The sequence below is a fragment of the Urocitellus parryii genome, chromosome 2 (assembly GCF_045843805.1).
Source record: "Urocitellus parryii isolate mUroPar1 chromosome 2, mUroPar1.hap1, whole genome shotgun sequence".
Taxonomy (NCBI): domain Eukaryota; kingdom Metazoa; phylum Chordata; class Mammalia; order Rodentia; family Sciuridae; genus Urocitellus; species Urocitellus parryii.
In genome coordinates, this window is record NC_135532.1 from 31,470,336 (window position 1) to 31,483,694 (window position 13,359).

Consider the following 13,359-nt stretch of genomic DNA (forward strand, 5'->3'; position numbering starts at 1 on the left):
TGGTGGGATGGCCAAAAAGTGAGAAGCCAATGGGCTGGAGGGGCCAAGTTGGTGTGATCTGGGAAGGATAGGGGCATATTTAACAAGTCCCTGTAGGGAGGGACAATCCCTGAGACAGGTTACCTTAGCAACAGGTTGGAGCAGAAGCAGGTTATCTTGATAAGGGTGGAAGAAGGGCTCTGAAGGAATTAACATTTCAATCTCTCTCCAACTTCCCAGACCCAAATTGGCCTCCTAGATCTGATCTGACTTGAATTACCTATAATTCTGGCTTCAGAACCACCATTTGACCTAGTTATCCCACTCCTCGGTATATACCCAAAGGACTTAAAAATCGTCATACTACAGTGACGCAGCCGCATTAATATTTATAGCAGCTCAATTCACGATAGCTAAATTGTGAAACCAACCTAGATGCCCTTTGATGGATGAATGGATAAAGAAACTGTGGTATATATATTCAATGGAATATTACTTAGCATTAAAAAAGAATAAACTTATGGCATTTGCAAGTAAATGGATGGAGTTGGAGAATATCATGCTAAGCGAAATAAGCCAATTCCAAAAAGCCAAAAACCAAATATTCTCTCTGATAAGTGGATGCTGATCCATAATGGGTGACATGGGGAAAATGGAGAAACTTTAATTGGGCAAAGGGGGGGGGAGGGGAGGGGTAGGGGCATGGGGGCAGGAAGGATGGTAGAATGAGATGGAAATCTTTACTCTAGGTACATGTATGACTGCACAAATAGTGTGATGCTACATTGTGTACAACTGGAGAAATGAAAAGTTGTGCTGCAATTGTATACAATGAATCAAAATGCATTCTGCTGTCATGTATACCTAATTAGAATAAATTAATAAACAAACTTAAACAATAAAAAAGAAGTAAATTATCATGGCAAGTTGTAGGATCAGACATTATTCAATAGAATTTTCTGTAATGATGAAAATACCCTATATCTATCTGCCTTGTCCAGTACAGTAATAGCCATATGTTGCTATTGAGCATTTGAAATGCAACCAGTGAAACTGAAGAACTAATTTTTTATTTAGCTTAATTTACATAAGCACAATGCAGCTAGTGGCCACTATATTTCTCAGCACAAGGTAGAATATTCACTGGTCAAGAACAGTCACATCACATTAAGACACATGGGGGTCAGTTGAGTTCTGCTCTGAACAAAATATATATCTTTTTCTTGACTGTTTTCTTCCTAAGTTGTTTTCCTACTATAATTTGTAATAAGAACATGATATAAAGCCATTGACACAGTGTAGTTTCTCTGAGAATCAATTACTTTCTGTGATTCATAATTTTGAGTTCTTTATATATACTGGAGATTAGTGCTGTATCTGACATGCATGTGGCAAAAATTTGCTCCCAAAGTATAGGCTCTCTTCACCTTATTGATTGTTTCTTTTGCTGAGAAGAAGCTTGAATACATCCCATTTTGATTCTTTCTTTTATATATATATATATATATTTTTAGTTGTAGATGTACACAATACCTTTATTTTATTTATTATTTTTATGTCATGCTAAGGATCAAACCCAGTGCCTCACATGTGTGAGGCAAGTGTTCTGCCACTGAGCCACAATCCCATTCCCCCATTTATTGATTCTTGATTTTATTTCTTGCATTTTAGAAGTATTGTTAAGGATGTCGGGGCCTAATAGGATGTATGAAGATTTATACCTACTTTTTCCTTTATTAGGTGTAGGGTATCTGGTCTATATTACTATGGTCCTTGATCCACTTTGAGTTGAGTTTTGTACATGGTGAGATAGGGGTTTAATGTCATTTTGCTGCATATGGATTTCCAGTTTTCCCAATACCATTTTTAAAGAGGCTATCTTTTTCCAATGTATGTTTTTGGTATCTTTTTCTAGTATGAGATAACTTTAATTATGTGGGTTTGTCTCTGTGTCTTCTATTTTGTGCCATTGGTCTACATGTCTATTTTGGTGTCAATACCATGCTGTATTTGTTACTATTACTCTGTACTATAGTTTAAGGTCTAGTATTGTGATGCCTCCTGCTTCACTCTTCTTTCTAGGGATTGCTTTGGCTATTCTGGGTCTCTTGTTTTTCCAAATGAATTTCATGATTGTTTTTCTATTTCTATAAAGAATGACATCAAGATTTTAATTGGAATTGGATTGTTAAATTGATTCCCAAGTATTTTTTATTTTTTGAGGCTATGGTGAATGGGGTAGTTTTTCTAATTTCTCTTTCAGAGGATTCATCACTGATGTATAGAAATGCATTTGATTTATGGGTATCGATTTTATATCCTGCTACTTTGCTGAATTCATTTATTAATTCTAAAAGTTTTCTGGTGGAGTTTTTTTTGCATCCTCTAATTATAGAATCATGCCGTTGGCAAATAATGATAGTCTGAGTTCTTTTTTTCCTATTCATATCCCTTTAATTTCTTTCATCTGCCTAATTGCTCTGTTTAGAGTTTCAAGAACTATGTTAAATAGAAATGGTGAAAGAGGACATTCCTGTGTTGTTCCAGTTTCTATAGGGAATGCTTCCATTTTTTTCCCATTTAGATATGATGCTAGCCTTGGATTTAGCATAGATAGTTTTTACAATGTTGACGTATATTCCTACTATCACTAGTCTTTCTATTGTTTTGAACATGAAAGTATGATGTATTTTGTTAAATGCTTTCTCTACATCAATTGATATAATCCTATGATTCTTATATTTAAGTCTATTGATGTGATGAATTACATTTATTGATTTCCATATGTTGAACCAACCTTGCATCCCTTGAATCCTACTTGATCATAGTGCACTATTTTTAAATATTTTTGTATGCAATTTGCTAGAATTTTATTGAGAATTTTTGCATCTATGTTCATCAAGGATATAGGTCTGAAATTTTCTTTCCCTGATGTGTCTCTGCCCAGTTTTGGTATCAGGATGATGCTAGCTTCATAGAATGAGTTTAGAAGGTTCCCTCCTTTTCTATTTCATGAAATGATTTGAGGAGTATTTTTATTAATTCTTTTGTGAATTGTTTAGTTTCTAGGTGTTGGAGTAGCTTCTATTTTTTATTTCATCATTGATTTCTAATTTCATTCCTTTATGGTCAGATAGAATGCAGGGTAGTATCTCTCTCTCTCTCTCTCTCTCTCTCTCTCTCTCTCTCTCTCTCTCTCTTTACTAAGACTTGCTTTGTGACATAACATATGTTCTACTTTGGAGAAGGATCCATGTGCTGCTAAGAAGAAAGTGTATTCACTCATTGATGGATGGAATATTCTATATATGTCTATTAAGTCTAAATTATTGATTGTTTTATTGAGTTCTATAGTTTCTTTTTTGTTTGGAAGATCTATCCAGTGGTGAGAGAACTGTATTAAAGTCACCCAGTATTATTGTGTTGTGGTCTATTTGATTCTTGTAGCTGAGAAGGGTTTGTTTGACATACATAGATGCCCCAAATGAGCATAGATGTTGATGATTTGTATGCCTTAAGCAGTATGAAATGTCCTTCTTTATCCATTTTCACTAGCTTTGGTTTGAAGTCCACTTTATCTGATATGAGGATGGAAACCTTGCTTATTTACATGATCCGTGTGAGTGGTACATTTTTTTTCCTACCCTTTCACCTTCAGTCTGCGGATGTCTTTTCCTATGAGATGAGTCTCTTGGAGGCAGCAAATTGTTGGGTCTTTTTTTTTTAAATCCAATCAGTCTATGTCTTTTAATTGATGAGTTTAGGCCATTCACATTGAGGGTTATTATTGAAATATGATTGATTTCCTGGACATTTTGGTTTATTTTTGTTTTTAACTTGACTTGGTTTCTTCTTTGATTGGCCTTTCCTTTAGTGTAGTTCCTCCCTGTGCTGATTTTCCTTGTTGTTTCTCATTTCCTCTTCATGGAATATTTTGCCAAAAATACTCTGTAGTGCAGGCTTTCTTGCTGTAAATTCTTCTAACTTTTGTTTATCATATTTTATTTTGTCATCAAATCTGAAACTTAATTTTGCTGGATTCTTGGTTGGCATCCATTATTTTTCAGAGCGTGGTGTATGTTGTTCAGGGATCTCCTGGCTTTGAGGATCCAGGTTGAAAAAACTGCTGAGTTCTGAATTGGTCTCCCCCTATATGAAATCTGATTCCCCTCTCTTGTGGCCTTTAAGATTCTATCCTTATTCTGTATGCTATGTGCCTTGATGTAGATGTGTTGTAATTTTGTACATTTGGTGTCCTATAAGCCTCATGTATTTGATTTTCCAATTCATTCTTCATGTTTGGGAAATTTTCTTATATTATTTCATTGAAGAGATTGGGCATGCCTTTGGTTTGAATCTCTGTGCCTTCCTCTATACCAATAAATCTTAGATTTGGTCTTTTGGTGCTTTCCCATAATTCTTGGATGTTCTATTCATGCTCTTACCATCTTCACTGTGTGGTCAGCTTCATTTTTAAGATTTTTTTTTTGTCTTCATTATCTGATGCTCTGTCTTCCAAGTGATCTAGTCTGTTGGTGATGCTTTCTATTGAGTTTTTTATTTGGTTATTGTTTCCTTCATTTCAAGGATTTCTGATTGTTTTTTCCCCCAGAATCTGTATATCTTTCATGAAGTATTCTTTTTTAAAAATTTTTTATTAGTTGCTCAAAACATTACAATGATCTTGACATATCATACATTTGATTCAAATGGGGTAAGTAATCTTAATCTTATTTTTCCACGTGTACAGATTGCAGGATCATATTGGTTATACAGCCACGTTTATACATAGGGCCATACTAGTGTCTATTGTATTAATCTTTTGCTACCTGTATATATTCCCTTTTCTCTTCGTTAGTATGATCAGTGGTTTCCTATATTTTTTTCCTTATCTCTTTGTTAGTGTATCAATGGTTACCTGTATTTGCTCTCTTATCTCTTTGTGAGAGTGATCGATTTTTGCCTGTATTTGCTCTCTTATGTCATTCTTTAATTTGCACATCATTTTAATTATGTAAATTCTGAACTCCTTCTCTGACATTTCATCTACTGTGCTGTCAATGGATTCTATTATTGTAATAATTTGGTTTGTTTGGGACACTTTCTTTCCTTGTTTTTTTTTATGTTGTCTATGTGTCTTCCTTTCTTGCAGTGGGGGTCTGAAGTATTGCAGTTTCTACCCTATAGTCTTGTAGTGTCTGTGTATATTACCTGTACCACACCTTCATGTTGTGCTTCCAGTCCCTGGCTGGTCTCCCAAGATGATGTTACTGCAACTAAAGGTTATGGTGGCAATAGTGGAGGTAACTTAAGATAGAAATGGGGGTGCCCCAAGATGGGACCACTTTCAGACTTGGAGCTGAAAGGGTGCACCTTACAAAGGCTTTCGGCTCCCTGTTCGAAGATGCAGCTGCCTCCAGGCTGTCTGTTGTCCCAAGGTGGAGGCTACTATGTGGGGAGGGCTATGGCGATGACTGTAGTGTCCCAAGATGGAAGTGGGCTAGGCCTGGGTTCCTGGGTGGATTGATGGGGGCAGTCTTGGGCCTGGGCCTGGGCTCTGCCCTGGGTCAGCATGGGTGGGACTAGGCTTGAGCATGGGCTTCAGGGTGGGTCTGCTGGTGAGCAGGGTGGTCCTGGACCTAATCTGGGCCTGGGCTCCCACATGGGTCAGAAGGGGTGATCCTAGGTCTGGGCCTGGGCTCCTGCATGGGTCAGCATATTGGTTGATAATTTACTTCTTAAATCCTTTTTCTTATGAAGTAATTAACATTTTTATTTAATTTTTTTTCAAGGTTTAAATAGACTTTATTGTTACAACAGGGATCTGACCAAGCAGGGCCAATATATGTGGTCCCAGATGTCACCATGAAAGCACAGAGAAATCATGATTACAGAAGAGGTGACTGGAATTGAATAACATGATCCAAGAGAAGCCATCCAGGAATGAAGACATGATCAGGATGTGCTGGCTGGGGTGTTCAGGTCATGGAAAACATGCTTGTTATAATGCTCCAGTGTGACAGGCCCCAAATGGCCTGCAGAAAGAAACATGGGAAGCAGGAGGTAAGCATGGTCCCCAGCTACTTTCATGGTGACTTGGAATGGACCTGGGAGGATGGCACAAGGAGCTATCCGGCTGGGCCTTTCAGGCCTCTTGGCATCAGCAGCTGCATCAAGACAGACAAGAATACAGGGATTAGTCCATAGACAACCACCAACAGGAGTCAGGAAGTCAAATCTAACATTTGACTTCTAGGTCAGGAAGTCAAATCTAACATTTTCATTATGTGACATCTAGAAACCATAGACAAACCAAATTAATTCAACTATAAACTAGTCCTATGATGCACAGATAACTCCTTAACATTTAACATTTTTGTTTTTTCTAAACATATGCAAATTTTAAACGAATTGCATAATACCAAACTTACCGTTTTATAAAATTTGTTGTATCAAATATATTTCTCTGTCATTTTTGTTTATTTCATTTCACATGGCTGCATAATAGTTATTCAGACTATTGCTGTATGGTTGTCAGTATAGACTATTATCATACTTATACTTTATTTAATACATTCCTTATTTAAGATATCTATATTTTAAATTTTTCTATTATGAAAAGCTCTGTAGGTAAATCTTTAAAGCCATTTATGATTACTTTTAAATATTAAAATTAGAATTTGTGGGTGTAAATTTACTTCAAAATGTCACTTTTATGAATTATTTGGTGGAAGGTAGTCTGAACCAATGTTTTACCTACATAGGACAGGATCTAACGAAATGATCTTCAATACCCTCCTACCTTTACGAATCTAAGAATTTTTTTCAATGAATACAAAACAAGAATTTACTAAAAAGGAAGAAAAAAGAAAATGGTAGGCTTGAGAAAGCATTGAAATACATCAGATTTCCCCTCAGGTACTCATCTAGTATTGAGGTAAGTTCAAGATTTTCCAGGCTGATGGGGGAAAGATATGACCACCAGGTGGCAGTAGCACATAGTGCACTTTCTTTGGGTGGTACTTTGTCAGGTTTGCACGTAGGAGTGGTGATAGGGGTGAGAAGTCCTTCCACTCATGAGACATACCAGATACAATGGATGGGGCCGCTGGAGCCACCACCCCAAAGTGGAAGAGGGCAAGGAATCAGAGAGGGAGGTTAATTGGTTTGGTGATGTTGCATCACATAATGGGGGACTCTGGGAAAGAGAGCTAGCAAGGGTAACAGGGACTTGGGGGCTTGTATAGCCCCAGTTTGTCTTATCTAAGGCTAACTATTGGGTACAGTTTCTGGAGTAAGCAAACCAGGAAGGCTCCAAATGATTAAAAATATTCTTATTTAGGGTATATTAGAAACAACTGGATGTACAAGAATTTGAGTTAGTTATGTGTGAGTTACAGTCCTAGGCCTGCAGGGAATAACAGGGCAGATATACAGGGGCCATCTTTGGCTCATTTTTGTAACAAGTATAACTACATCTTATTAGTGAATCATTTCATCAACAAACAGTCTTTGATTTTAAGGAACTTATTCAAGAGAGGACCTTGAAAGGGAGAGTGACATCTGATGTGATAGGTAGCAGTTAATCTTTTCATGTTTTTTTTCTAGTATAGCCACCTAGCTGCTAATATTTATCTTACAATGAGGATACCAGGCAAACATATTTGAAAAATGTATTAGAATTAATTTTCTTTTTACTTCCAACTCCATAACTAACCTCTGAATACAAGTATAATTCATTATTGTAATTCCTACACATCCAGGGATGGAAGTGAAGAGGAACATTGGTCCTTGGCAGTTATTAGACTGAATTCTGTCATAATGATACCCCAAATTAAACTCAGTATTTACCGCCTTTTAATTCAAAATTTAGCTAATCTTGTGGCATTTCTACTTTTGTCAACCCCCCTATCAACCTAATCTAGAAATTATAAAACCATGTTTCTCTCCATCTTCTCATTCAAACCCAGCATAAAATCATTTGGTAAATCACATAGATTTCATGGTCATAATGATATTATTGAGCCTCCTTTCCTTCCAGTGCCCATGGTGTGACTCTGGTTCTGGTCTTCATTTCCTTTAATAAATTTTTCCCAAAACATCTTCTACTCTAAAATCTTGAGTCAATCATTGCTCTCTGATTGGTCTTCCATCAATGAAGTTCTAAGTTCACTATTACTCTGATCAGAAGTGCCACAGTAAACTTACTCAGATATATTCGGAACCCTCTAAGACATCATCCCAATGTTCCCAATTGTTCTCACAGGTCCCATAATCTCAGGTGTTATAGAATACCAGCATTCCCCATAACATGTTTTGAAATTTTCTCAGTGTCATTATTCATGTAGTACTTGCTTCCTGAAAATAGATTCCTCAAACCCTGCATATCAAAACCAAATCCAAATTTCAAGGCTAATCACAAACCTTTAAGAAACCTTTCCTATTTCCTTAATTAACTGAACATCCCTAGCTTTTAACCAGAACTTTCTCTGAACTGCTCAGAAAGAGTTTATCTTACACTACCTTTGGACAAATTATTTGTGCCTCTTTTTTCTTTCTTTCTATATAAGACTGAACTTGGCATAAAATTCTTACTCATTATGCCAACTCTATTTCTATAACTATAATGAATTAAGATGTATTGTGCTCTTTATAGAAATTCAGGTGGACATATTTTCACTGACCATTGATACAAAATGATCAGTAATAAGAAACGGTTCTGGTGTTATGGACACAATCATCAAGCAACTTCATTCAATCAGAAAATACATAAATTCCGGGCACTTAACCTCTAAGCCACATCCTCACCCCTTTTTTGTATTTTATTTTTAGATACAGGGTTTCACCGAGTTGCTTAACACCTCATAAGTTGTTGAGGCTGGCTTTGAACATATGATCTTTCTGTCTCAGTCTCCCGAGCCAGTGGGATTTCAGGCATACCACACTGTGCCTGATTTCATAAGGAATTTATTAGACAAATTATACTATATCCATTTTATTTATTTATATTTAAGTGGTTCTGAGGATTGAACTTAGGGCCTTGCATGTGCTAGGTGAGCTCTCTACCGATGAGCCACAACCCCAGCCCCTCCTATATTCATTTGCTGGATTGGTAAATTAGAAGAAGAGGGAAAGGGAAGATACTGGGGAATGAGATTGATCAAATAATGTCATATGCATGTATGAATATAGCATAATGAATCCCACTGTTATGTAGAATTACAATGTATGAATAAAATTACTTTTTAAAAAAGAAGGTTAACCTTTAAAGTTATTGCTTTACTTTTCAGGTCAACTGCAAGTTCATGTGGTCATTTAAGGACACAGTTTTTTTTCTTATTATTTATCTGCCATCTTGTAAGGCATTAATGGTTTAAGCTCAGTTGTGGGCACATCCTTGTATTAGATTTATTGAACCTGTTCTTGCTAACCAATGATGACAATTGTTCCATCTAATAGTACATTTTCAGTGTGTAACATTTGAAGCTGATAATCCCCCCCTTTATTTATTTATTTATATTAGTTGCTCAAGACAATACAATGATCTTGACATGTCATACATTTGATTCAAATAGGGTATGAATTCTCATTTTTCCACGTGTACAGATTGCAGGATCACATTGGTTATACATCCATTTCCCCCCCCCCATTTTTTAAATAAAAAAATTAAACTTTAAAAAAAAAAAGAAAATACATAAATTCCAAGAATAAATACATATCCATGCAAACAATTTTGTGACTCATTGTTGCTACAAGAAAGTGTACAAGTTTGAGATTTCATCAATCCAAACAGAATTTTCACAAGTAATAACCATATAAATTCTTTAGGCCTGAAAATTCTGAGAGTCATGAAAAAGTCATTAACAGGTGTGTACCAGCCCCTGGATAGAATTATTATTATTTTTTTAGCATGAAAAAATCTGAATTTTAAAAAAGTAAATTTTAGAATGGAAACTACTAATTATTTGTTGCAACCATCATTGATATTATTGATTTCTGTATGAACAATTAAAGAAATGAGGCAATGCAACACAGATTTTTACAAATATTCTGTGATTTACTGGCAACAGGATTTAATTAATGAAAAATTTGATAGGCAAATTGTTTTAGTTGGCTTTTGTATCCCTGTGACCCCTAAAACTGACAAAAACAATGTAGAAGAGGGAAAGTTTATTTGGGGTTCATAGTTTCAGAGGTCTCAGTTCATAGATGGTCTAATCCATTCCTCTGGGTTCCAGGTGAGGCAGAACATCATGGCGGAAGAGTATGGAGGAGGAAAGCAGCTGGGAAATGGCACCAGGAAGGTGGGGTTGACGAGGCACTCTGCTCAACAGGGACAAAATATAAACCTCAAAGGCACACCCCCAGTGACTTACATTCTCCAGCTACACTCTGTAGTTACTGCCCAGTTAATCCATATCAGTGGATTAATCCCCTGATTAGGCTAAGGCTCTCATAACTCAATCATTTCACCTCTGAAAATTCTTGCATTGTCTGACACATGAGCTTTGGGGATACACCTCATATCCAAACTGAAACACACATAATTATTACTCAATAAATGACTGTTGGAGTTAACAACAGCAAAGTATTCATATACAACCAAATACAGACCCGTGATATGGAAAGTCCATAGCATTTTTAATTAGAGATTGACATAAATGTAAAATACAAGAAATCTATTTCATGGAATCAACTTTGTTGCAGACATGATGGTAGAATAACTGATTTGCGAAGAAAATTTGGTATAAACAGGCTTATTAATTAGAAAGGTCTAATCAATACATGATAGCTAACTTTAATGATATAATTACCTCATATTGATCTATGATTTATTAGATGAATTTTAAGTCTATAATAGATTGTGTAAAACCCAAGTTCTCAATCTCCTCTGATAATATATTTTTTTTTCCTTTTTTTTCTTTCTTTTTTTTTTTTTTTTTTAATATTCATTTTTTTTTTTTATTGTTGGTCGTTCAAAACATTACATAGTTCCTCATACATCATATTTCACAGTTTGATTCAAATGAGTTATGAACTCCCAATTTTATCCCGTATACAGATTGCTGCATCACATCAGTTACCCTTCCATTGATTGACATATTGCCTTTCTAGTGTCTGATGTATTCTGCTGTCTATATTATTCTCTACTATCCCCCCTCCCCTCCCCTCCCCTCCCCTTTTCTCTCTCTACCCCTTCTACTGTAAATCACTTCTTCCATTTGAATTATCTTGTCTTACCCCTCCTTTCCTCTTATATGTCATTTTGTATAACCCTGAGGATCGCCTTCCATTTCCATGCGATTCCCCTTCTCTTTTCCTTTCCCTCCCACCTCTCAACCCTGTTAATGAAAATCTTCGTCTCAAGCTCTTCGTCCCTACCCTGTCCTTGTTTCCTCCCCTTATATCAGAGGAGTCATTTGGTATTTGTTTTTTAAAGATTGACTAGCTTCACTTAGCATAATCTGCTCTAATGCCATCCATTTCCCTCCAAATTCTATGATTTTGTCATTTTTAAATGCAGAGTAATACTCCATTGTGTATAAATGCCACATTTTTTTAATCCATTCATCTATTGAAGGGCATCTAGGCTGATTCCACAATCTTGCTATCGTGAATTGTGCTGCTATGAACATCGATGTAGCAGTGTCCCTGTAGCATGCTCTTATTAGGTCTTTAGGGAATAGACCGAGAAGGGGAATAGCTGGGTCAAATGGTGGTTCCATTCCCAGCTTTCCAAGAAATCTCCATACTGCTTTCCAAATTGGCTGCACCAATTTGCAGTCCCACCAGCAATGAACAAGAGTGCCCTTTTCCCCATATCCTCTCCAGCACTTATTGTTGTTTGACTTCCTAATGGCTGCCAATCTTACTGGAGTGAGATGGTATCTTAGGGTAGTTTTGATTTGCATTTCTCTGACTGCTAGCGATGGTGAGCATTTTTTCATGTACTTATTGATTGATTGTATGTCCTCTTCTGAGAAGTGTCTGTTCAGGTCCTTTGCCCATTTATTGATTGGGTTACTTGTTGTCTTATTGTCTAATTTTTTGAGTTCTTTATATATTCTGGTTATTAGGGCTCTATCTGAAGTGTGTGGAGTAAAGATTTGTTCCCAGGATGTAGGCTCCCTGTTTATCTCTCTTATTGTTTCTTTTGCTGAGAAAAAACTTTTTAGTTTGAGTAAGTCCCATTTGTTGATTCTAGTTGTTAACTCTTGCGCTATGGGTGTCCTATTGAGGAATTTGGAGCCTGCTCCCACAGTATGTAGATCATAACCAACTTTTTCTTCTATCAGATGCCGTGTCTCTGATTTAATATCAAGCTCCTTGATCCATTTTGAGTTAACTTTTGTGCAAGGGAGAGATAGGGATTCAGATTCATTTTGATGCAAATGGATTTCCAGTTTTCCCAGCACCATTTGTTGAAGATGCTATCCTTCCTCCATTGCATGCTTTTAGCCCCTTTATCAAATATAAGATAGTTGTAGTTTTGTGGATTGGTTACTGTGTCCTCTATTCTATACCATTGGTCCACCCGCCTGTTTTGGTACCAGTACCATGCTGTTTTCGTTACTATTGCTCTGTAGTATAGTTTGAAGTCTGGTATCGCTATACCGCCTGATTCACACTTCCTGCTTAGTATTGTTTTTGCTATTCTGGGTCTTTTATTATTCCATATGAATTTCATGATTCTTTTATCTATTTCTACAAGAAATGCAGCTGGGATTTTGATTGGCATTGCATTGAACTTATAGAGAACTTTTGGTAATATCGCCATTTTGATGATGTTGGATCTGCCTATCCATGAGCAGGGTATATTTTTCCATCTTCTAAGGTCTTCTTCTATGTCTTTCTTTAGGGTTTTGTAATTTTCATTGTATAAATCTTTCACCTCTTTTGTTAGGTTGATTCCCAAGTATTTTATTTTTTTGGCGGATATTGTGAATGGAGTAGTTGTCCTCATTTCCGTTTCAGAGGATTTGTCGCTGATATACAGGAATGCCTTTGATTTATGCGTGTTGATTTTATATCCTGCCACTTTGCTGAATTCATTTATTAGCTCTAATAGCTTCTCTGTAGACCCTTTTGGGTCTGCTAGGTATAGAATCATATCATCTGCAAATAGTGATAATTTAAGTTCTTCTTTTCCAATTTTTATCCCTTTAATTTCTTTCGTCTGTCTAATTGCTCTTGCCAGTGTTTCGAGGACTATGTTGAACAGAAGTGGTGAGAGAGGGCATCCCTGTCTTGTACCAGATCTTAGAGGGAATGCCTTCAATTTTTCTCCATTCAGAATGATGCTGGCCTGTGGCTTATCATAGATTGCTTTTACAATGTTGAGGTATGATCCAGTTATCCCTAATTTTTCTAGAGTTTTGA